The 24,745-nt window shown below is 44.9% G+C and overlaps 1 protein-coding gene across 3 annotated transcripts in view; it reads left to right on the top strand.

Moving 5' to 3' along the window:
* Positions 1–24,745, top strand: part of LOC135899356 (nose resistant to fluoxetine protein 6-like) — a 196,012-nt gene that overhangs the window by 55,062 nt on the left and 116,205 nt on the right. For all 3 annotated transcript variants that reach the window (XM_065428606.1, XM_065428608.1, XM_065428607.1), the window contains exon 2: positions 23,536–23,796. The gene's annotated coding sequence lies outside the window, so the exon portion shown is untranslated. The remainder of the gene's footprint in view (positions 1–23,535; positions 23,797–24,745) is intronic.

The raw sequence follows: 24,745 nt of genomic DNA, 5'->3' as shown, positions 1-24,745 counted from the left end.
GGAACGGCGCGGTGGGTTGTGCCACCAAGCTCTTGCTATTATATTGCCTAATTTTCTACCTGAGTTAAACAATAAAAAAATAAAATAAATAAACACTATGAACTCCCGCACCCAAATTTTCTGATCCCCTATTACTAACTGTGCCTTTGCACGTCTCCATTTTTTGTCGTTTCCCTACTTTTCGTCCACCAATCCTCCAATTGCCTCTTACTAATGCCTATTGCGGACATGTTTAATTTTCGACTACTCCCGCTGAACCAAAGGGCTTCAAGGAGGCCAGTGGTGCCTAAATCGACATCTGGGTACATGTCTTCACATTCTAATAAAACATGCTCCATAGTTTCCCTAGCTTTACCGCAGCAGGCACATGCTTCTTGTTCCTTCTTATATCTCGCTTTATAGGTGAGTGTTCTAAGGCATCCCGATCTCGCTTCGAAAAGTAATGAACTTCCCTTTTGAGTTATCATAAGTTGTTTCTTTCCTGATTTCGTTTTTTCCTCGTAAGTAGTTACCTATGGCAGGTTTCCTTTCCATTGCCGCCACCCATGAGATTGTTTCAGCCTCTCTGACTTTCTGCTTGACCGCCTTTGATGCTGTGTTAATTGCCCACCCTACAGGCCACATACTTGCTGGTAAGCTTCCTAGTTCTTTCCCTCCACTGTGAATCACTGTTTTTTCTGTACAGATACCTGACCGCTCTCCCAGCCCATTTACTTTCTTCCATAATCCTCAGGCGTTCTCCATACTAAATTTTACTGTGAGCTTCCCTCACTTCAAAACTAGTCCAGCCCATATCACCCTACACAGCTTCATTTGTAGTCTTCCCGTGAGCGCCCAATGCGAGGCGACCCACTGACCTTTGGTTCCCATCGAGTCCTGATTGCATCCCTGATTTAAACCGCAACCGCATTTCCAAAAGTAAGTCCTGGAAGCATTACCCCTTTCCACATACCTCGGAGGAGCTCGTACCTATTGTATCCCCATAGCGCTCTGTGCTTCATTATGGCTGCATTTCTCTTCCCCTTGTCTGTTATTGTTTTTTCCTGCGTTTCCGTATACCTATTGCCCTCGTTTATCCATATACCAACGTATTTATGTTCTGTTACCCGAGGTATTTCCTGGCCCTGTATCTCCACTGTCTGTTCACTGTTTTCACTGAATACCATGGCACCTGATTTTCTAACAGTAAATTTTAAACCTAAATTGTTGCCTTCCTGTCCACAGATATTAGCCAGACGTTGCAAATCACTTTGCTTGTAAGCTAGCAACACAATGTCATCCGCATACAATAAACCTGGGAGCTGCTGCTCTACTACTGTACGCGCCTGTTTGTATGAGAGATTAAACCCGATATTACTTCCTTCTAGCGCCCTCTCCATTCTCATCATGTGCATCATAAACTGTATCGGGGATAAAGGGCACCCCTGTCTCAGTCCCGTGTTGATATGAACTTTCCCCTCGCTTCTCATCCCTTCCCATTCAGCGCAATCGGCATTTTCTAGGTAAATCTCTCCCAAAAGCTGTAGACAATCGTCACCTAAGCCTTCCCCTTCCAGATTATCCCACAACATGTTGTGGTCTACGCTGTCATAAGCTTCTGTAATGTTTAAAAAGGCCACATATAACGGCCTGCTTTCTACTTTTGATATTTCAATACACTGAGTAAGAACAAATAAGTTATGATCTAAACGCCTACCTATTCTGAAGCCATTCTGAAGTTCTCCCAAAATAACATTATTCTCTGCCCAAGCTTGAAGCTTTAATTTGATTGTCTGCATTGCTAGCCTGTATGTTACCGATGTAATTGTCAATGGTCTATACAAGTGAATTCTAACTTTCTCCCCCTTCCCTTTATAAAACTAATTCATTCTACTTTGTCGCCAACTGTCTGGTATACGTCTATCTATTTGAGTTTCTTCCACTGCTTTCACCAGAGCTTGCTTACCTTTTTGGTCCTAGTTCATTGATCAGCCTACCGGGAACCTTGTCTAGCCCTGTGGCTGTGCACTTGGGAATTTTCTCTTTCGCTTTCTTCCAGTTGAAATTTGTCAGCACGAGCTCCTTTCCCACTTGGGTCTCTTTCATGCGCTTTTTTTCTTTGAATACATCCTCGTCATTGGCTTGGAAAGATTCGGCTGTTATTTTTCGGATGTAGTTTATTGCCGCTTCTCCTTCGAGTCTGTTTTCATCTTCGTCTAGGATATGTTGTTGCATTGTTGACTTCCTGCCTAATAATTTTATGTAATTCTAATTAACCTAATTACATCATCGCGCCATCTAGCGCCTCAGCACTTAGGCTCGTCTGACGTCAAAAGCAATAGTTTGTGCGCATGTTCGTCGGATAGGGGACTTGCATAACATGAAAAACCCTATGCTGCAGTCAGGAGACGCTGGTTCTTGGCCGCCATTGTGAGCGATATACCTGGCCAGGCTCTTGCAGCCAGTCACCTGCCCCCATTGCATGCTTACTTGTTTTGTGCTGTTGCTCCTGAGCTCCTTCACTGAAATGAGACATGTTAACTGACAGCTTCATACCAGTGTGCAGTGTATCTACGTGAACAGTTCCAGCCGTAAGGTACATAGTGTGCAGAATACGGAATTCAATGCACCGACTTCATCTATGAACGCTACCGCTGCATGGACATGCCGACCGTACGCCCTTCACACATTTTTCATTCACAATCCCTCATCACACAAACAGAAAAAAAGAGAAAAAATACAGCACTCGCATGGCTAGTAATCTGTTTTTACAACTAATGAGCTGCGACTACAGGCCCTTAGTAATGAGTTGCGTCTCTCGCTTATGAAGCCGCGTAGGCGAGACCAGTCACGTATATTGAGCCGGCTGACATACCAGGCAACGGTGACTGAGAAAAGCGGACATGAGCATATGGCAGAATACTAATTAGCATGGCCAGAATACGGCTGTTATAGATGCCTGCGCGAAGTTGCTACACCAGTACATAAGATATTGCAACATGCGGCAATTAACGGTTTGCTTCCTTCTTTCTCGTTTACCAACCGGTGAAACCTTGCTTAATCTCCCTGCCGTTCTTTCTTTTTCTTCTCTCTCTCGTCTCCTGCACATTGCTCTCATGGAATCGGGAATAATGTCGACTCGAAAGCTGTTGTTTCTGCCGTCAAGGCCTCTCGCCGCCGCCGCTCTCGCTTTGTAGTAGTAGTGGTAGTGTGTGCGTGGTGCAAGCGCTGGCGCATGCCAAGGCATTCCAGCCATCCCGTTGCTGGCAGCTTGCATTCCCCGGGCTACGTTATGCGGCGAACACCCTATATGCATGTCAGAACACCACAGCAAATTTAATGAGACCTGTAGCAGAGCGCGGGGACCACAAACTTTCTGCGCGTGGCCTACGCGGTCACCCGAATGTCCATCCTTCTTAATGATGGCGGGAATCCAATGTGTGCACCGGATTGTTATCATTGTGAAAAAGTCTTGTACATTCGTTTTATTCGGTGCTTCGCCCTATCGCTTTCTGCCTTCGGTGCATGTCGCCGCCATTCGGTAAATGTAGTCCAGCGAGAGGTATCGGTGTGCCACCTACGACGTAATGAGCTATAGCAGGGGCCCGTTGTTTTAGCTCACGACAGTACCTGGCGGTGCGTGTAGCTAGTTATTTGCAAGGTCACTCTACTATAACGTAAAGTTATTCCAAACTGTTTCTATTCCATTTTTGCAGTCAGTCCTGCACGATCGCTCAAAAATATTTCGGGCTACACCCGCTTCGCCCGCCTGTCACGAGGCGTCACAAATACAATGAAAGCTCCCCATCTAATAGGATGTGTGCACACCGATTATGCATGATTAGACCGATCAAAAGAAAAATAATTATTTCTGATCTCATGCCTTTTTCACCGTTAGCTCTCTGCTATTGCTCAAGTTTTCGGGTTTTGCTCACTTCACCTTTCTGTGACGTGTACCATGTCAAAGTGACGTGTACGCATTAAGGATGCATTAATATGCCGAACAAAACTGAACGTTTGCCGGAATAGCTGGAGACTGCCCTGTTCCGACAGAAATAGAAGACGTGTGCCCACCGATAGCTCTTCCACTGGCTACCCGAAGCGCACGGCGAAAACGGATTTGTTTGCGTATAGTAAGCACTTTCACGCCGCAGTATAACGCTGTCGGGCTTTTTCGGCACATATGTGACATCTCTCTACCAATTTTTCTTCCCTGAGGAATCGTTTTAGTGATACATTTACTATTACTATGCAATATTAAAGCATTTTGCATCCTTCGGGCATTTCTTGTCCCACAACAATAATCGTAATCTCACTTGCCTGCATTTCCTTTCTTTAACGCTGCGAGCCCAGTATTTCCAAGTCACGAAAAGCATGCGCGTTATCCGCGCGACTTAGCATTCTCGACAGGAAAGTAGCGGGTGCAGCGTTTTCAAGAAAGGCAAGCAAGGCAGATGATGATTATTGTTGCAGGACACATATACACCCCAAAAGGTGCAACTGTTTTAAGAGCGTACACATTGCCGCGATTTTAGACAAGCCACACCAAGCTGAGCAATGTAAAAGCGAGCCAAACCCAGGCGCCGGTGACACTCTCCTCAACCGGTTATCTATTTTCACTGTGCTAGCCCCGCCCCACCGAACTCCCTCTCCCTATCTGCGTGCTCCTCGCCTGACGTCAACCAATTAGATAATAAAAACTTGTCCAAATAGGCAAGGCTAATCGCTGTGACATCGAACAAAAGTGACCTCCTATAAACAAGGATAGCGCTTAATTGGGTTGTTCAGGCAACGCAGCTGGTCGCCGCCCGGTGTCTACGTCAGCGGTTACGTAAATCTGACGTCATGATATTGGATTGGTTGTACGTCATAGATGGCTTGCACTGACGTCATCGTAGTCGCCATGCTGGGGCACCGGCACGGGAATAAGCTGGGTCCATGAAATCACGTAGAAGCTATGAATATGGCTGGATAATTGTTTATCTTCGCTAAATCTTCTTGACCTATTCCAAATACGCAATTTCCATGCGACAGTCTAGTATTTGCAGCAACACAATCCCTACGGATGCCGCTTTTACTATGGAGATTGAATACTTGTATTTTTTTTTGGCCTCGTGTTGGGGTATTGTGTCAAGGAATGTATTATTGAGCAAGTTCATCAATAAGTTTTTACGGACAAGTGTGGTGTGTCTGCGGAGGGTTTTCTGAAAATCTTGTTAATGTCTTTGAAGTCTGCTCCAGTGGGGTGGAAAGGCGAAGCGTTTTTACACGAATCGAGAACTTGTATCAGCTCTAACGTTGCTCCTATCGTGCTATTGTACTTAGTCATTATTGATCCTGAGTGAAAGGGTGCTTCGGGTGACCTTGTTGACAAGGTTAGGCTGATGATTACTTGGTTTTCTGTTCCAATATTGATCTTTACAAGGGCCGCGCTTGAGACTAATCATTTTAGTGAAAAACCTAACTGTTGAAATTTACTTAGAAAATGCTAATCAAAACAGCATTCTCTTCCTAGATAGCTTCCTCAGTGATCATGTGTGTGGGAAGTACTGTCCAAATCATCCAAACGTTTGCGAAACATGTGCCTTAACAATCCCAGTGTTGTAAAAACGGAATACGCATGTCCTTCCTCAAGTCTTCAACTGCCAGGTCATATGTGCACAATATAAACATCTACTTTCGCAGGCAGGTCACGTGTTTATTAAAAAATAAAATAAAATTATCGGGTTTTACGTGCCAAAACCACTTTTTTGATTATGAGGCACGCCGTAGTGGAGTTCACCGGAAGTTTCTACCACCTGGGGTTCTTAATGAGCACCTAAATCTATGTACACGGGTGTTTTCTCATTTCGCCCCCATCGAAATGCGGCCGCCGTGGCCGGGATTCGATCCAGCGACCTCCGTGCTCAGCAGCCCAACACCATATTCACTGAGCAACCACTCTGGGTCACGTGTTTATTAGAGGCATATTTTGTCTTGTTACCATGGACACTGGTTCTGAACGCTTGAAAAGGTGTATAACTTTTTTTAGTTCATATAAGGTTTAGCATAAAGCACAGAGGGTAAAAATAATAAAGTAAGGCATACCATTATTTCACTCTATCACGAAGACTTAAGAACGTATAGTGGCCGTTCTGGAGTAAACATAGTGTTTACTTCTGGCACTATGTTAGCGAAGCTAGGCGCTGCCACACAGAGAAATTAGGAGCAGATGAACGGATAAAGACCTGACAGGTAATATATAAAACATACTAACAAGTTGTTCGAATGCTGCATTGGGGTTTTATTATTATCTTTATACGCATTGCTTTGATTAAGATTGAGAGAAACCTCTCGTGCACACACATTTAATTAAAGAAAAAGATTCAGAGGGCGAAATTAAGCTACTTCCAGAGATTATTTGTTACTACTAAATTTTGTTACTAAATTTTGCCTTAATTGTCCTAATTTTTCTTTAATTGATACTTCTCGTTGTTAGCTTTACGTGGCATTTATCCTTGTTTGAATTGTTGTATGTTTTTTTTAAAGATTTCTTCAATTATTTTTCATCTTGTTAACTCTGTGAATATACGTGCGATATTTTTAAGAGATTTTTTTCTCTCTTATCGTTTATTTCCGATGTAGAAATTGTATAATATATGACATGACTCACTGTTTGCCACGATCCTACTGTCCCCTTTTCGTGTTTTGTTAGGAGGTCCCCCCGGCAGTTGTTACTTCGGGACCTCCGAATGTGTACTTATACCCATCTGGTATTTGATTTTGTCAAAAAATAAATATGGATTGATTGAACAAAAAACAAAGAAAAGCTTGTCTGGGTGTGTCACGGTATACATACTAATAATGCTTACCGACGTTTTACGAAAATATATCTTACAAACGGCGAATTGTGGCACGTCAGTGTCACCATATCGAGTCTATACTCCATCTCGCAAGTCGTTTGCAGCACGGTCGAAGGTATGAGGCATACACAGATACGCTGGTGTTCCTTGTGCAGTGGAATGCGTATAGTTCCGGACGTAACAGCCTGATTATTGACGTGTTAAGAGAGTTTTACTCTTGCTTGTTGAATGATACGCTGCAGCGATACGTGATGTGTTACTACTTTTCCTCATGCACCCCGTGTACCGCGAATTACTGTGCCGATGAAAAGACGACGCGGCGTGGATGAGCACATCTCGAGAAGCGTTCGGCCTTCCACGAGACCTTGGAGTGGTTTGCGCGTACCCTAGACGGTGTCCCGCTACTGGGTTATACTATTTACGCGGATGACATCACCCTTTGGGCCACGCGTGGGGCCCTAGCAGAGAAGGAGCAGACCCTCCAAGAGGCGGCCACTGCAGTTGAAAACTTTGCCAGGGCCAGCGGTCTCAGCTGTGCTCCCGAAAAATCGGATATAATACGCATCCACGGGAAACAATATAAAAGTAACGGGGACATAGAAATATCAATCGAAAATCAACAAATCAAAGAGGTCACTGTTGCTCGGATCTTGGGATTCTGGGTTCAGAGCAACGGCAGGGCCAGCCACACCATAAATTTACTAAAGTCGGCAACAAAACAAGTGGCAAGGATGATTCAAAGAATCAGCTCCCACAACCAAGGTATGAAGGAAAGCGACACTGTCCGTTTACTACAGGCGCTCCTTATCAGCAAACTAACATACAGCCTCCCTTTTCACACACTCACCAAGAGTGAAGAGGAGCTGGTTGACACTATTATCAGAGGCGCCTACAAGGTGGCCTTGCGCTTACCGGTAGGCACCCCGACAGACAAACTCCTTGGCCTTGGTGTATACAACACATACACCGAACTCAAGGCGGCGACTTTAATTTCACAAAGAAACCGACTTAGCCAGGCGAGATCGGGCAGAGAGATCCTAGTGAGGGCGGGTATCCCACCACACCCCCAAAACTTGGACGAGGTACTGGTGGATATTCCCGGTCCCGTTCGAAGCAAGATCTCAGTCGCTCCTATCCCGAGAAATATGCACAAAGACAGAAACGAAAAGCGAAGAGAAGAGAGGGTGAAATGGCTAGGCAAAGTAGTCAGAAATAATGAGAATACCATTTATGTTGACTCCTCTCAGTACAACTGGAAGCGTGCGATAGTCACTGTCATAGGCAGCGACAGGACTAATCTAATCTCAAGCGCCTCCCTGATCACGTCCTCTATTTCCAAGGCAGAATGCTTCGCCATCGCCTTGGCAATCAAAGACCGGGAACGGACGGGGCCATCGTACATCACCATCATCTCAGACTCTCAGGAGGCGTGCCGCTTCTTTATGAATGGCCGTCTCCCTTTCAAGGTTAGCCACCTCCTGGGAAAGGAACTCAAGATTACATACAGACTGGTCTGGTGTCCGGGACACACAGGCCTGGAGGGGAATGAGAGGGCAGACGCTCTAGCTCGAGAGCTCACGAACCGAGCGGAGCAACCATCGCCCTCCCGTTCACAACCTGCCACTTCACAGGAAAGCCGTCGCGAGGAGGAGGATAATGATCTGGCACGTATGGCACCACGCGATATTCTTGCCCACCAGCGCGGCATGCGGCAAAGATACTGCGCCCCCCACACATCTTTGCAAGGGGAAGACGCAATAGATCTCCGCAGGATTCAAACGGGGGTCTACCCAAATTTATTAGGATTGAGCAAAATTTTCCCAACAATGTACGGGCGTGCCTGTCCGTGGTGTAGCAACTCACCACCGTCTTTATACCACATCTCATGGGGATGCCAAAATAGACCGCCGAATTTAAATGCCTACTTAGTTAGGCATAATTTAACAAACGCACTGGAGCAATGGGAGGCACAACTCGCCAGCTCAGATCCGAAGGTGCAGAAGGCTCTTCTTGGTCACGTTCGGCTAGCGGCAGAAGCCAGTGGAGCCCTGGACTTGGCGCTCCACCCATCAAGCTCCTAATCCCCTATCCCCCTTTCCCCAATTCGATAAAGTTATTCTCTCTCTCTTGGAGTGGTGCCCGCTCGTGTGTGACGTCAGCGCGGGGGGTTCCGATGCCGCGCCGCGCGCCTTACGTGAAGGCAACTTGACGCGGTCGGCTTGCTTGCTCGACTTTTTGAAATGTAAGTCTGCAGGTATATAAAACAGTATACGCGTAATGTTGCGGGACACTGAGACACCGTTGTCACCACGTATGTATGGATTGCTCTGGCGTCGTTTGCTAGTCATCAGTTGGCGTTAGTTTATCGTCATTGATGTTAATCAGTTCTCGTGACGCACTCGTCATGATGTGTGGGCTTTTTTTTGTGCTATGAACTGCGGCATTTGCCCTGCAGCTATTATGTCTGCGTTGCAATGCTGTATTTGTCCGTCCAGCGCGTGCCGTGTGTTCAGTCGCCAGCTCCATTGACACAGACATCCCAATTTTGTTGCTCCCCAGCGCGTTAAGCATATCACAAAAGACAAACGTTTTGTGTCCTTCTCAGGAAACCAGGTTGATGCATGCACTGTTTTACCGGCACAACACAATATGTGATATTTCGCTACAATGCGCGTGGCATGAGCGCGAAATGCTCCATTAAGTAACTAAGTGATCGATAAGCAGCTTTAAATAGTCGGGCACAATGCAAGCCGAACCTCCTCAGAGAGCACGAAGGAATTATAAAAACAGAAATTTTGTGGCTGAGTGTCAGATGCCTGGTTTGCCTGACATTTCGTGCATCTTTAAGATTGAACCGAAAGTTTCTATGCTTCGCATAAAAAAAGGAAAGTAAGAAAGATAAAAAGAAAGGAAAAGACAGTGATGTGCGAGGAGCGTATATTATAAATTTATTGAATTTTGAGCGTTGGTTTCAATACCAACAAAATTACCAAACTCGCATCGAAGCGCTATCGTCCACATTTCAATGTGTACTGCCGACCACCATCCACAGTGCGGTGGTTGTGAAAGTTACGTAGTCTTGTGCTGCAGTGTCGGCCTTCACAAAATAATTTTTATTAAACTTGATTGCTTCCACTGTGACACAGCTCGCTCCTCTCAGCAGCGTAACGCATACTTTCTTTACCAATGTCATGGGTAACGAAAACATTTCGCGAGCGAGGTTCGCCCAGCGATGGGAATCAGTGCTACTACGTATAACAAGAACGGGTGACCCGGTTTGCTTAGATCGCCGTTTACAGAACACTTTGCACTGTAGGCGCGCAATACGTATCTAAAAGTAAAAGGGAAAAATGACAAATTTAGGTTTTCTGGTACTTGACCGAATAAGCAGCCGGAGACAAGAAGAAAAAAAGAAAGGAGGAAGTGGGGGGGGGGGGGGGAGATGTAAGACGTCGTAATAGAATGTCCATAAGCTTTCCTACGTTGTCTCTTGCTCTTTTATAACTTAATATTTTTATCCTTACGATGATAAACTTATGTTTTCTGAGTGGCTTCCGGTACTCTGGAAGTGCGATGAACAGAAATAGTCTTCTGCTAGCCTAAACAAACTTCTGCATTAGAAAGTGGTAATGAGATTTATTCACAATAGGGCAAAGCATGCTTGACGAGTGCGAAGCATGATAGAGCATGCTGCAACAATAAACCGTTCGCCAGTAAGATAAGGAGATTTTTCACTCAGCTGAAGTTTTATGTATGTAACACTAAGTGACTGAAACTTTGAGTGGAATGTAAAATTTGTATTCGACTACATGTATCCGCTCAGTCGACGTTTGGACACAAACACACACACACACACACGCGCGCGCGCGCGCACGCACGCACGCACGCACGCACGCACGCACGCACGCGCGCTCATATAAATCTAAGTATGCACGAGGGTTTTTTCATTTCGCAGGATTTTGCAGGATTCAATCAGCGACCTCGAGCTTAGCAGCGCCACGCCATAGCCACTGGGCTGCCTCATCGGGTGGTTATATAAATGATACATTAAATGTATAAGTTTTGTTGTCCTCCTAATGCGGCATTTACAAAACTAACACTACTCACACATGCGGATATTTATAGGACAGTGCCGGGCTACGCGAGCACGCACACAGAGCGCGAGCAAACGCACGAAAATGCAGCCATTCTAGCCAGAGAGTAGCAGACGACAAGGGCAAGTCCCGCGGCTGACGTCACCAGAGAACTGTTCGCAGTGCCACCATTGGTCATGCACGAGGCTAATTGGCTGAGTAGTGCAAGAGCTTCTACTATTCTGCAAACGACTTGTGACTCGGAGTATAGGTAGGATGGCATGTCCCTTCGACAGCAGTGCCCTGATAGCACAACCTGATCGTGATGACTTATATTTTCACGTGCGGAAATTGTCACTTAGCCCTGACTCTTGTATACAAAGCACGAGGAAAAACTTTACTCCGCAATGATTCGTCGGAAATAAGCACTTTTTGTCAGGAGAGACTTGACTTTCCAATCAAGTATTGCTGCCTTGTTGTAAGTTATTCATGAATGGTTGGTCGCGGAGCAGACCACAGATGTCGCAATACGACCATCTCCATGCACATTAATGACATCGACATCAGGCAGACTGCGTGCCGCTGCATGGGCAGACGGAATCACTCGTAAAGCTGCGATAGGCGCAAGGATCCTTGCGCAATCTGCATGCTGGCTCCTGGGATGCGCCTAGAAACAGGTTAGATAAAATTCTTTTTAGTATCGTTCCCTCTATAATTACACTAACACCCACCTGAAATGCTCGTAAAGCCGTTCTGCAACGCCACCTCGTACCCAGGTAGAACAACTGACAAAGAAAAGCAGGTAACGCGCAACCATGCGTGGCGCACAGGGCTATAGGCTCCACCATAAGGAGGTCGTAAGTGCCTTGCGTGCATAACGTCCAGTTACGTCACTGCACTGTAACTCAGATAAGGAGAGGATTACTCCTACTTCTTTTGTATTGAAGGCATCTTACCTCATTGTGTCTATCACTGCGATCGTAAAAATACCCGTGTATCAATCGTTATTGCCTAAAGTACAGGATTTCCGTTTGATGCAGCTTTTCTTGTGTATTTAAGCGGCCTTTCACTGCGAATTTGTGATGTGGGATAAATTAACAGCAGTTTTTGCGCTCCTTACATGTCAAAGAAACAGCATATATAGTTATGTTAATTAGTTACCTATCACGCTATGGCGCCTAGTCTTCATTTATTTCGCCATTTTGACATTAAAGCGTCTTCAGTTTTTAGATGCATAACGATAGGCCAACAAAGCACCATTTTTTTCCTTCAGCACGCTGTTGCTGTCCGTTTTACTTCACCTTACTTATATTAAGAGAACGAAAATGGAAGAGAGCTGATGTCCAGGCATGTCCTCTTCCAGAGACCGCCAACGAAATCCCTGTCTTGCGTCATCCGAATATTACCACCGCACCTGAAAATGCCAGTCTCTAATTTTTCGTCACCCTCTCCGGCGTTTTTACTTACTTGATACTATGTTGGCCTAATAAACCACTATCAGTTCTATGCGTAACATGCAGCGACATAGTCCTTCCCCCCTGTGGAGTAGAAGTACAAGCAGTGATGTACTTATTTCTCTCCCGGAAAAGATGGCAAAATTACGGGCTATGCAAGAAAAAAACTTAAATTATGGGGTTTTACGTGCCAAAACCACTTTCTGATTATGAGGCACGCCGTAGTGGGGGACTCCGGAAATTTCGACCACCTGGGGTTCTTTAACGTGCACCTATATCTAAGTACACGGGTGTTTTGGCATTTCGCCCCCATCGAAATGCGGCCGCCGTGGCCGGGATTCGATCCCGCGACCTCGTGCTCAGCAGCGCTATGCAAGAAAAGGTTCCATCTATGCGACGAACGCTCTACAGTTCAATGTGGCAAACACCTGTTGCCAAAATTTAGTTAACACGCTCCTCAAAATATTGGCAACGTTCTCAGTGACAAACGCTACAGAACGCCGTTTGTCAACTCTGAAGAGAGTAGAGAGAGAGAGAATGAAGAGGAAAGGCAGGGAGGTTAAATAGATATGAGTCTCCGGTTTGCTACCCTACACTGGGGATGGGGGATATGGAAATATTTATTTGCGAAACAGGATGGCCGAAGAGCGGCTTTTTCTGCTCGCTCTCACGTCGATTCACCAGGTGCCAGTCATTGTCGACGAAGTTATCTACACTTTTCTGGAGAAGCCATGGCGTATGTTAATCGAAATGTGAAGCAAATGCAGTAACCCGGGTTAAAACTACATCTTGTCAAAGAAACAGACACTGTGTTAACAGCGGTGTCATTACGACTGTCAGACTGTCAAAAGCACATATTTACATAGGAGGCCCAAAACTATTCAATGAGGAGAGGGCACAACATGATCATTCTAATACGCCAAGCCTAAGTTTCGAGGTGCATACGTTGTCATATCGGTAAATAAATACTAGTTGAGCTAGTACCATTGTCTGTGGCGATCGTTGCGTCCTCTTGTTAGCCCCATGGCTAAGCTCATCATTCACCAACCTGTTGGTTTCAGCGTTTGTGTCATGAGGATTGTAGAAAAAGAAAAAAAAAACGAGAAGAAAACAAGCCTATTAACAAACAGACAGACCACAGCTGCACATCTTTATTTCATCGATGTTTGATGTTCATTCACATATTTGCTTGCCTATGCAACCGGTCAGACACGATTTGTGTCAAAAGAAGGCGCAATTAACATACTAGAAGAGGCAAGCGTAAAGCGCTTGTTAATCACTATATTTAATTTAGCGTTCCAATTTGACACGTAGAAAACATTAAGCCGCCGGAAATAAACAGTTTAAGTTACTTGGGCATTAGAAACATGCGGATAAATGTGAATTTGAATCGGCTGGTTTTGTTATGTGAATGGGATGCTCTAGTATGGTTAGATGAATGTCGGGAAAAATTTGATCGGACCGATAAGAACTGGCCGCTCCCCGATTCCAGAAGAAAGATAGCCCGTACAACTACAGTTTTTCATCTTAATCAGAGTATCGCAATCGAATGCTCCGTCTTATCAATAACCACCGCTTTTTTATCGCTCAAACTTACGCCTGTAATTTTTCCTTCAATCGTTTTTGGCGCCACCGTAAGTGTCCTCCCTGGTTTCGTTGTCATTCTCCAAGTGTCGGCGCCATAGCTTAGCGTTGGCGAAATAAAGCCATTCTATACGTTATTAATTATTGTTACTACTATTAATTACCATTTTTTCTTGTTCCAGCAAGAATGTTTACAAATGCGCGTGCTACCCAGCTCTTTTTTCTCTGCCTCGTCTTATTTGTGTCGTTCTGTAATGCTGAAGGCTTGCGGCACAGGCGTAATTCAGCACATTTTTGAAATACGGCGTGCCGGCCACATTGAACCTGAAAAAAAAAGATAACCGAAAAGGTGAGGAAAGTATATAAAAGAAACAACAACAGCAGTGCAGTTGAAACAAAGTGAAGTGAAGGACATGACAAGCAAATAAAAACAAACAGTGTTCGGCCCAGTCACTGTAGGAGGCGATTGAGGGCACCCGTCAAAAAGAGAAGGTAATGACGGTATCTCCCAGTCCATGGCAGGTACGCGCGTACCTTGAGCACGGAAGAAGCTCCGTTGAGCGGCGTCTTGCTTCAAACTCTGGAGGGTGGCCTCAGAAGAGTAGTTCGACTGAGGCAGCGAGGAGGAGAGCGGTGTGCGGTGGCTGCAAACTTTCCATTGACCCACAATCGGGGCGCGGGAAATAACGGCCGGTCCGGCCTCGCCACCGCTGCCGACTGCCAAGGGCGACGCGATGCCCGGCAGTCGGCACTGTGGAAACGCCATCGCTAGTGCGTCGTAAGAGTGGTCGAAGTGGGTGAAGGGGGCGACTGCGACAAACGAAGACGAGGGAGGACTCGCTGCTTCGTGATCACCCTCTTGCTTTCAGTGAATCATTGCGACGCCTGTCGCAAGTTGCAGCACGGCAATAGGTCCTTCACCGATGTATAGTACGTATCATTAAACATAAATGAAAAGGCAAAACACAAAGTGTTTCTGGCATGAACTCTAGCTGTGGCTTACAACTATACCACAACGTGGCAGCTTTTCAGATTGTATAAATAGATTTTCCTGTGCATATGGCCTATGTCGGGCGTGTTAGTGAGACATAATTGCAACCAGAAGTAAAAAATAAAGAACCTTTCCACGTTTGCGTCGTTATTACTTTTCTTCTGTGCTTTTCTGCTGACGCTAAGACCGCAAGCCTTTACGACGCTTTGGCATTGAGTCCATATAACCATGGTCGCCTGCCGCCGTTCGCTAAATACAGGATATACTTTGCAACCATGGCTTATCGCTGTGGATAGAAATTGTGCGTAGTGCGAGGTTGCGTTAGCAGCCGTAATGAATACGTTATTTCGTAAACTGTTACTATACCTCAAGCATCTATTACAGACTTTCTCTCCTTCTCTCTCACACACACACACGCACAGAGTGGTAAGCTCTTAAAGGCGTGATTGCCCCTACTGATACCCCCCACTAACTAAAAGGAGAAAGAAAGCATTCTCTGCGAAACGAAAATGCAGGTGCGTGACTGCACTAAGCTTTGGTTGTGGATGACTAATCTCGTAGGGAGTTTCGTTCGTTGTCAGTGATATTTCAATTCAAGCTTCCGTACGAACTGGTTCATATGATGTGGTGTTCCCCCGAACGCAGCACGAAAGTTGAGAACCAGACTTCCACATTTGATCAGTGGCGTTTGGATGGAGCCATTGCCGGCAGCTTTTTTGAACTTTAGATCCATCTGCAGCAAATACCACTCCTCCTCCTCATCGCACACAAATGCGTGCAATGCGAATGAAAGAGTTAAACACAGTGTGTTTCAGGAAACGCGTCCGAAATTCCTTTAATATAGGGTAAAAGCGATAATTGGTTATTTCCTCTGCATTGCTTTTACGATATATTTACACATGATAGTGTACGCATGTTAGTATGACTCGAGGTAGGGATTAGAGAAGTAATCGTCCAAATTATAATAATTACGGTTAAAAAAAACAACGACGTCACCTCAGGAAGAGGAAGTGACGTCGTGATTTACGTTGCTTGGTTTGAATATTTAAATTCCTTTAAGGTCCGGCATATTCACTGCTGCTACTACAGTGTTCTTTTTGTCTGAGCTTTCAGTTTGCCTCATCTTATGCGTCAGCGAGTGTAGATAAGAGTACATGGCCTGTGTCTCAATGCGAACACAATTAGGCTGGTAATGACGGCCATTGGTATTGTACGTTCTTTAAGAACGTACAAAACCAACGACTGACTGACTAAGCCGGGAATGAGTGACAGTGCGAAAGTTTTTAAAAGCCACTTCACCTTTACCGTCCTAAATTTATAAAGCCAATATGCGAGACCGAATACGAAAAAAATGTTTCAATAGCCAACACAGAGTCGCAGTACTGCAATATATGGGAAACCTATTCGCAGAACCACCGCACTAAAAATTCTTTGCAACGCCATATATTCACGAGAGACAGTTATCACACAAGACAGCGCCTCACCATATTAGCATTTGAAAATCATTTAGACCGACCAGTTTTCCTGCCTATAGTGCGCTAAGACCTTGTGTTGCGAAGAGTGAACAAAAACGGGACTACATTTTGTAGCGTAGCGCTTTTACCGTCACAGTGGTACACAACACCTCAGATGCAGCATCATCAAGGTGAACGATACTGCAGTCATATGTTCATATACCAATAAATGATGTGTGCTCGTTCCAACAGAACTTGAAGAGGGTGCCATGCCTTGAACGAACACACAAATAAATAAAGAAAACTCAGAGCAAACCACTTCGCCCCATTGAACAATGTCATTCCGTATTACACAAAAGCTGCACGAGGATTGCACCGACTGGTTAAATTTTGGGCAAAAAGCCCTTATTTATAGTGGCCTCGAAGGGTCTAATTTTACATGCCAAGATGGAAGAAAACGTGCAGTTGCTTTTTCAGCACACCAAATTTATCTTGAAGCGAATTGTTGCTTTATTTGGCAGTTTCGGACATTTCTTGCGCATATATTTACTTTATTTCAGTGCTGGTCCCCACCTCACCTGCAGTCGCGCTTCAGTAGCGCTGCGCTACATGATGTCTCTAGCAATAGGTTTTTGACACGCTTTTCGTTCCAAATATCGCGACCTATATGGATCGACCTAGCCAATGACGCTGGAATGAACTGGGCAAATTCATAGCCCTTGATTAACCGCTTCACCAAAGCTTCGCTTCGCAAAGGTTCGAAGATGTGCGTTGGATCAGCTTAATTCCTTGATTAAAAAGTTAGTCTACGTTCTTTAAATACTTGTCAAACAACTATCTCGAGTCAATTTATAATGTATGCCACGGGCGGTGAATTCTATTCCGAAGAAGCCACTATATATAATTATACAATTTCCGAAATATCTTAAACCAATATCGAGAGTATTTACTGAAGCGCTCTCGATAATTCGAAGGCGCAAGACGGAAATAGCACTAGCAGAATTACATTCGAAATTGCTTCACAGGTGTTCTTATTAGGGTTTAAATCAAGTATTTAGTACTGCGTAGCTTCGCACTTTTCTCTGGCGCACAACAAAATGTGATTTTCAGGAAACCTCTTTCCCCCTGTGTATTTCCCAGAGCTTATTCGTCACGTTCACGTCAATAAAGAAACAATAATAAAAATTTTCCTGTGGATTATGCTTTTGTAAAGTGAAGCTCCCTTTGCCCATCTCACTGGCGTTGGGTGTGGCTGGGCAGCTCGGCATCTCGCTTGCTGCTCCGACTTATATAGCACAAGGTTTTGACTGACAAAGAAGTAGCAATAAGTTTGCCGAAGTTCTGCATAATCAAATAATAAATTGTGGCCTAAAGCCTGTGCATATACTGTCCGCTTATAGGTATTACTAACGCACACAGGCCCCTTATTGGAATAACGCGTGATGTTCAACGATTTCTTTGATTTTGTTCGTTTCTTTAATGCATTTGGTCTGCCTCCTTCACGCGCATTTGGGCAACACCTGGCCCGACCTGCTACTTCCGGGAACAAGTAAACTGACATAAAATAACTGGAACTTGTACAGTACCACGGCCCTTTCTTGTTCGCCGCCGCGCCGCCGATTGGCCATTCAGCGTGACGCAATCGATTCCCGCCATAAATTATCCACACGCTGACGGAGTGGAAGCGTAGACACAATAATCGCTGGCGACCGTCACGTAAGCCAGCGATCTGCGTCGATGAATTCTATATTTTGTCACGATTACAGGAACCGTACTTCGGGCAAATGACTTTAGATTGCAGCGGAGCTTGGCGCCATCATTCGAGCCTCCATGAAAGCAGCAATTCACTAATCCCTTAGACCGAGCCGCATCTGCAGCGACGTCCAGAGACCAAGCTGCCGATGTGTTGCACTTCTCTGTGCATAGACGTCTCGTCACCATTATTCCATTTATAAAGCACCGTCTTCGTGCTTGTGACACCACTGCGTTGACGCCTTGCAGTGTGCATGCGCCTGAATAAGTGTTTGCATTTTGGTACAGCTTGTGAACGCTGTAGTTCATCAAACGTTGCGTGAAATGAAACTTGACACCTATGAGGTTTACAAACATCAGAATTGCATGAGCTTGCATTACAGGATGGAAACAAAGACTATTGTACACGTTACATTCAAATCTATAGTGTTCATTTACCCAGTCCACTGAAGCTTCACATTACATTGATTACAACGTGTGCGTTGGATCTGCATATAAATCTGCAGCATGCGTAGCTTTATTTCTTTTGTAGCTTCGTGCTTCCCTTTGGTAGAGAACGAAATCTCTCTTACAGGAAACTTTTTCCTTCTTGCGGATTGCCGCAGAATTGATTTGCTATTCAGACGCATCAAGTCATAGCAGCTTAAGGTATGTTGAATGGCTGTTTAAGTATGTCTTTCTTTCTTCAACGAGAGCAAAAAAGTTCAAATAATAGCATTGACAACATCAGCCTCTGTTGTATGTCACCACTGCTTTACCGCCCCTGAGGAACGCGCGCCGCTGGTCATGAGAGGCGCCACCAACTGTATTTTACTATTTCTTATACTCCGCAGCAGTACCGTTGAGCTTAATGATGTGAAACATGCTTTAATGACTTCTGTGATTCAAAGAATCTGCACTCTGCGCCTCCGATACAGAGACCGCGCAAGATTTAAACGAATGCCCCCCCCCCCCCCCGGCGTAATCCTATATACACCAAAGCATAGAGGATAAACAAAATGGTTTCTGTTTTGCATGAGTCTATTTCCTTCTGCTTGTGCTTTCTTCTTAGGGCAGCTGCGGTCCTTTCTGATTCTTCGTCATCGCTTCTCCTAACCTCACGATACTGCATAGTGAAAACAAAATAGGTGAACTTCGTTTTGTTACCACGTTCTAGAAAAATTGTCTAGCATAATGTTTAATAAGAAACACCCATTAGAGGAAATGTGGTACATTTAGTGCGCGTGACGTAAGAAAAACAGCCTAATCGTGCTGCACTTCCTACTAGCGTCGGCATACCCCGACACTTTCAAACGTGGAGTACCGCAATGGAATTTGAGGGGCACCCATTTAAAATTCTTTTTCTGATTTTTGTTGATTGATTACTGACCGAGAAATATCCTCCAATTCTTGCTTTAGACACGCGATATAGTATATTGGCTAACGTGGCTGTCAAATAATTGGATCCTGCTTCCTCAATCATCAGACAATTATTTAGATCTCACGCACTATAAAGGAATGAGTGTAAACGATGCTTCGGTGATCCGGCAAGTGGATGGATGGATATCACGAGCGTCCTCGTTGAAATGGGATGGTGGCGGATGACCCCAAACTCGTTAATATTAAGTTGGTTCTGCATTCATCATCCGCCGTTTAAGACCCGTGGTTCTTGTTAAAAATCACATACCCTGAGAAATTTGTTGCCCTAGAATCTACCTTTGCGTCACAAGTATACCAGTCGTCTTTCGCTAATCGGCGCCGCAGACTCATTAACATTCCCTCTGTTATCGTCGAAGCCCAAGGCCTCGGGTCGGGTTCATCCCGACAAGAGACGCGCAGCAGATTTCGGCCACAATAGCGTCATGCAACCGACGCGTGACCCAGCTCCACCACCGGCCACAGCACCTAAATTGCCTAAACACTGGAATGAAAAAAAAAGGCTTCACCAAACCTAGCCTCCCAATTGCATTCAGTCCTGCTCAGCTGAAGCGCATAATTGGGGTAGACCAATTTTGGCGTCGAATGAAGGACGGTTCGGCTGTAATAGGCTTCCTTTTCAAGCGCAAAGCTTGACAATTTCCGTTTTCAGCAAGAAGAGCTCGCGGGATCACTTTTATAAGTACGCTGTTTGGCTGTGACCCACGTGCCAAGCGTCTCGCAGCGCTAGCTTGCTAGAGTGAAGCTTGTAAGAACAGTGCGGGCACCATTCTGTCTTTCCACGCAATGCCTCTGTAACCTAATTTGGACAGAACATCGGGCTGCTGCACTAGGGCGCCGAGTAGCAAACCTATCATGGGACGCGTACTTTGTTAAATGTTAACTCCGCGAGGTAGACGACGACCACCATACGCTAAACGCCAGGGGGATAGGCAAATAAATATTTGCTCTAAAGATTTTGTCGGGTTCTGTTAAGGACAGGTGCGAACAAGAGCATAAGCGCAACAGATATTGTCGGACAATAACAAAGAGAGACGATCCATGCAGGGGCATCAATTTTGCTTACAGCTATGTACCTGATTAAGTTTCTTAAATGCTTGACACCTTGACGCAGCTTTTCGTAAACGCTTTCATGATCTCGCGTATAAGAGGGTGTGTGAACGTTTGCGAAACCGCGAGAAAGAGCTGCGCCTTAAAAGAGCCTCCGCAATGTCGCCGCACCCATAGCCACGAGATCCTCGACGGAGGACGGTCGATGAGATTGAGATAACAGAATTACCGTAACGACACTGGTGATTACAGAAATTCAATTATAAGCGCTGTATAATCGAAAACGGAAATTGCGATGGTGTTGTATGTTAAGAAACGGCACTTACTCGGCGAAGAAAAACAACTTTCAGCCTATCGTTGAAATATCAAGTTCTGCTTTTGATCCGACAGGTGCCAGTGTTGTAGACTGAAAGCACTAGTGGCTCATGCTCTCACTGCCGGTATATCCGAATGCACAAAATTTCTTTTATGTCAGACTTCTAACCAATTTGATTTTCCGTAACGACGCCAACAAAGCTGCGGCTTGAGTTCAGCGTGTCTTGACCGCAATGATTGATTGACATATATTTGAATACTTACCGACGTTGTACGTGGTGCCTGACGTCGAGCTTTACTTGGTGTGTAGCCATATTTGAAATATAAAGTAACATATTTTCCGCGTACTAATAAAGTAGTGCAACCGCGTTTCGAAATTGCACAAGGAAGCCCATTTTCATGAAGTTTTACACAGTCATGGTATCCTATTCAGTCCACCTCGTATGACAATTATGTGAAAATTGTGAGCTTTTATGACATGATTTAATCCTCGGCCAATAATAAAATGGTATTGCAATCTCGAGTGTAGAAAACACATTTCCTCTCAGACTCGTTCCGGTGGCACAGTCGATATTTGGTGTTCATATGCTGAAAACGAGGTCGCGGTTTTGAAACCGGAGAAGGCGGCCGCATTCCAAAAGAAGCGAACTGCAAACACGCTCTTGAACTAAGCATTTGAGGCACGTTAAAAAAATCTCAGGTGGTCAAAAATAATTCGAAGGACCCCGCTACAGCGTGCCTAAAGTTCAGATCGTAGTTATGGTATGTACTTCCTGAGAATTTGATTTTAAATTTAGTTCTGTGAGGATTTATTGCAATGTCATTGCATTACGTGTTATTTTCACATTTGCGATGTTGTCTTACTTACGATATATTATGGTCTTCCATGGCAAAAGAATTAGTCGGCTCCATCTCTTTTATTTCTTTATTTATTTTTATTTATTTGTTTCCAGAAGCAAGGAGGTACATGGTTGGGGCGGAAAAACAAGGGGGAAAAAGCTGCAGAGAAAGCAGCTTGACTGGCCCCAGGTTCCGTTTACAATGGCAGCAGCAGGGCAGGTGGGAAACATGTTAAGGAAAAAAAAGAGGAGAAAAAAGAAAAAAAGAGCAAAACACCAAGGGCAAAACTCAAAGTTCTACCGTACACAGACAAGATCGCCTTAACACTTCACGCAGATCTTTTGCGAAACAAGTCAGCACATCGATATTGCATCTGTTGAGATCATTGAGTAAACTGGGCAGCCAGCGGCATAACATTTGCTGGCCATAATTAGTACCAAGTTGAGGAACACACCAAGTGTCAGGAGCTGGGGTTGTGTAAGGGGTTTCTCGTTTTTTGAGATTAGCGAGAGAGCTGAGGGCGCCAATATTTTTCTCATATCGTTTGTAGGTTGGCAACAAGCGCAGGTTTATTAGGGCAGGCAATTTAAGGGTTCTAAGCGCACCGAAAAAGGAACGGAATGAAAATCACGAGGCCTATTACAAATGACACGAAGAAATGTCTTCTGGATAACAAACAGCTTGTGAATATTCGTGGCTGAAGTTGCCCCCCATACAAGGCAGCAGTAATTTAGGGGACTGAGAAAAAGTGAGTTATAAATCAGCAATTTCACGAATTGTGGCAGGTACCTAAAGGAATGGACAACACCCAATACCTGTGACAGTTTGCCGGTGAGGAAATTTACATGAGAGCGCCAAGTCATATCATGATCAAAGTGCACACCCAGACATTTGATTGATTGTACAACTTCAATAGTACATGAGTTCAGCACAATATCTCCAGGTAGCACGACATTCATATTTCATGGATGAAAAACCAAGGCTTTGGTTTTTGCGGTGTTGATTGTTAGACCGTTTTCGAGAGACCACTCGTGTACTTTAGAGAGCCCACGGTTAGCACGTAAGACCAGGTCATCCAGGGGTTTGGATGAAAGAAGAAGCGTGGTGTCATCGGTATATATAATGTACATTGTGCCACAATCAATGTTAATAAAGTTGTTGACGAAAATATTGAACAAAAGAGGGCCCAAGATGCTTCCTTGTGGGACACCTATATGAACCGGAAGGACACAGGATGATAACCCATTTACATGCACAAATTGCTTTCTGTGACTCAAATAAGATTCAAGTAAGCTGAGGGAAATGCCTCGGATGCCATAATAAGCTAGTTTACGAACCAAAAGTTTATGATCAATAGAATCGAAGGCTTTAGATAAGTCGACAAAAACACCTAAGGTAAATAAACGTGCCTCAAAATTTTGAAGGATTAGTTCTTTCTGCTTAAGGAGTGCTAGTTCAGTCGACGTGAATCTGCGGAAAGCGTTTTGATGTGGGGTTAATAAGTTATGTCTGTCAAGAAAACGGGATAACCTACAAAATATTATCTTCTCTAGTCCTTTGGAAAAAATCGGGATTATGGAAATGGGTCTGTAGTTCGAAATATGTGTTCTCTCACCTTTTTTGAAAATGGGGAGCACCTTTTTCACCTGCATTCTTTTTGGAAACCGGCCTTGTGAGAGGCAGATATTGTAGATATGAGCAACATATAATCGCCAGCCATCATCCGCCTGCTTTGGGTACGGCGCCGCATCTGGGATGGGTGACTTACGTCCACTGCTGTTACAGGCTGCGGTCACCTGGGCCGTTTGCTCCTGGGTCCCCGGATCCTGCGAGCTGACCGACCCTGATCGCCTGCCTCTTCCCTGGCCTACTGCTACCCTTCTGAGACCAAACTTGGATGAAATCGGCGCTTCAATCTGGCAACATGGAACTTCGACATCGACACGTGGCTTCAGCTGCTGTACATATAATCGGCAGCCATCATCCGCCTGCTTTGGGTACGGCGCCGCATCTGGGATGGGTGACTTACGTCCACTGCTGTTACAGGTTAGTTATATGAGGGGTGCCTCCTGTACCAAGTGCAGTCATTCCTGTCTTATTGCGGTGTCGTGCCCACCAGAGTTTTACGATGAATTGAGGCGATTGTTGTGTATTCCGTACAACCTGTGTTCTGACGTCCTAAACATATTGCTTATGCTGTCGGGCGATGTTGAATCGAACCCGGGCCCCATGAGTAAAGCGGAAGCTGATGCCTTTGCTTCGGCCCTAAAAAGCATCGACAAACTAGTAGCTGATCATACCACAATGTTAGCTCATCTGAAAAAAGTAAGTAACGAGCAAGAAACGGCTAAAAATACGATCAAGTTACTTAACGCTAAAGTCGCTGCCCTCGAGGCAACGATTGCATTGCAGCGAAACACCGAAGGTTCTACTGACGACGGCCTGCGCAAGGTTTCACATCAGTTGGCAGAAATTACGTCTCGTTGCGACGATACTGAAAACAGGCAGCGACGATCAAATCTTCTCTTTTTTGGGATCGAGGATTATGTGGATGAAGAATGGGCCAAGGCCGAGGAAAAAATAATAAGCTTTTGCTCTCAACGATTAGAAATAACGACTACTAGTTCACAATTTGAGCGTGTTCACAGGCTCGGCAAGTTCACCGAAGGAAAGAACAGACCAATTATCGCAAAACTAACCTTCTTCAAAGACAAGCAGCAGATTTTGTCTTCGGCACGAAAATTAAAAGGAACGACCTTTTCCATCAGCGAAGATTTTTCACCAGCGACACGACAAGCAAGGCGAAAATTAGTGGGCTTTGCCAAAGCCCAAAACAAGCCTTTCAAAGTATCAGTCAACCGTCTGCATATAAACAAAAACACCTACATATATGATATCAACACTGACTCAGTTGTTCTAGCTAGCAGATAGCTAAAGTTTAACACGTGCATGCAAGATCTGAATAAAGCTGAGTCATATCAAGCCACTTGCTCAT

This window comes from Dermacentor albipictus, chromosome 1, assembly GCF_038994185.2.
Source record: "Dermacentor albipictus isolate Rhodes 1998 colony chromosome 1, USDA_Dalb.pri_finalv2, whole genome shotgun sequence".
Classification (NCBI taxonomy): domain Eukaryota; kingdom Metazoa; phylum Arthropoda; class Arachnida; order Ixodida; family Ixodidae; genus Dermacentor; species Dermacentor albipictus.
Note: the sequence above shows the minus strand (reverse complement) of the source record. Positions and strands in the feature narration are given on the sequence as shown.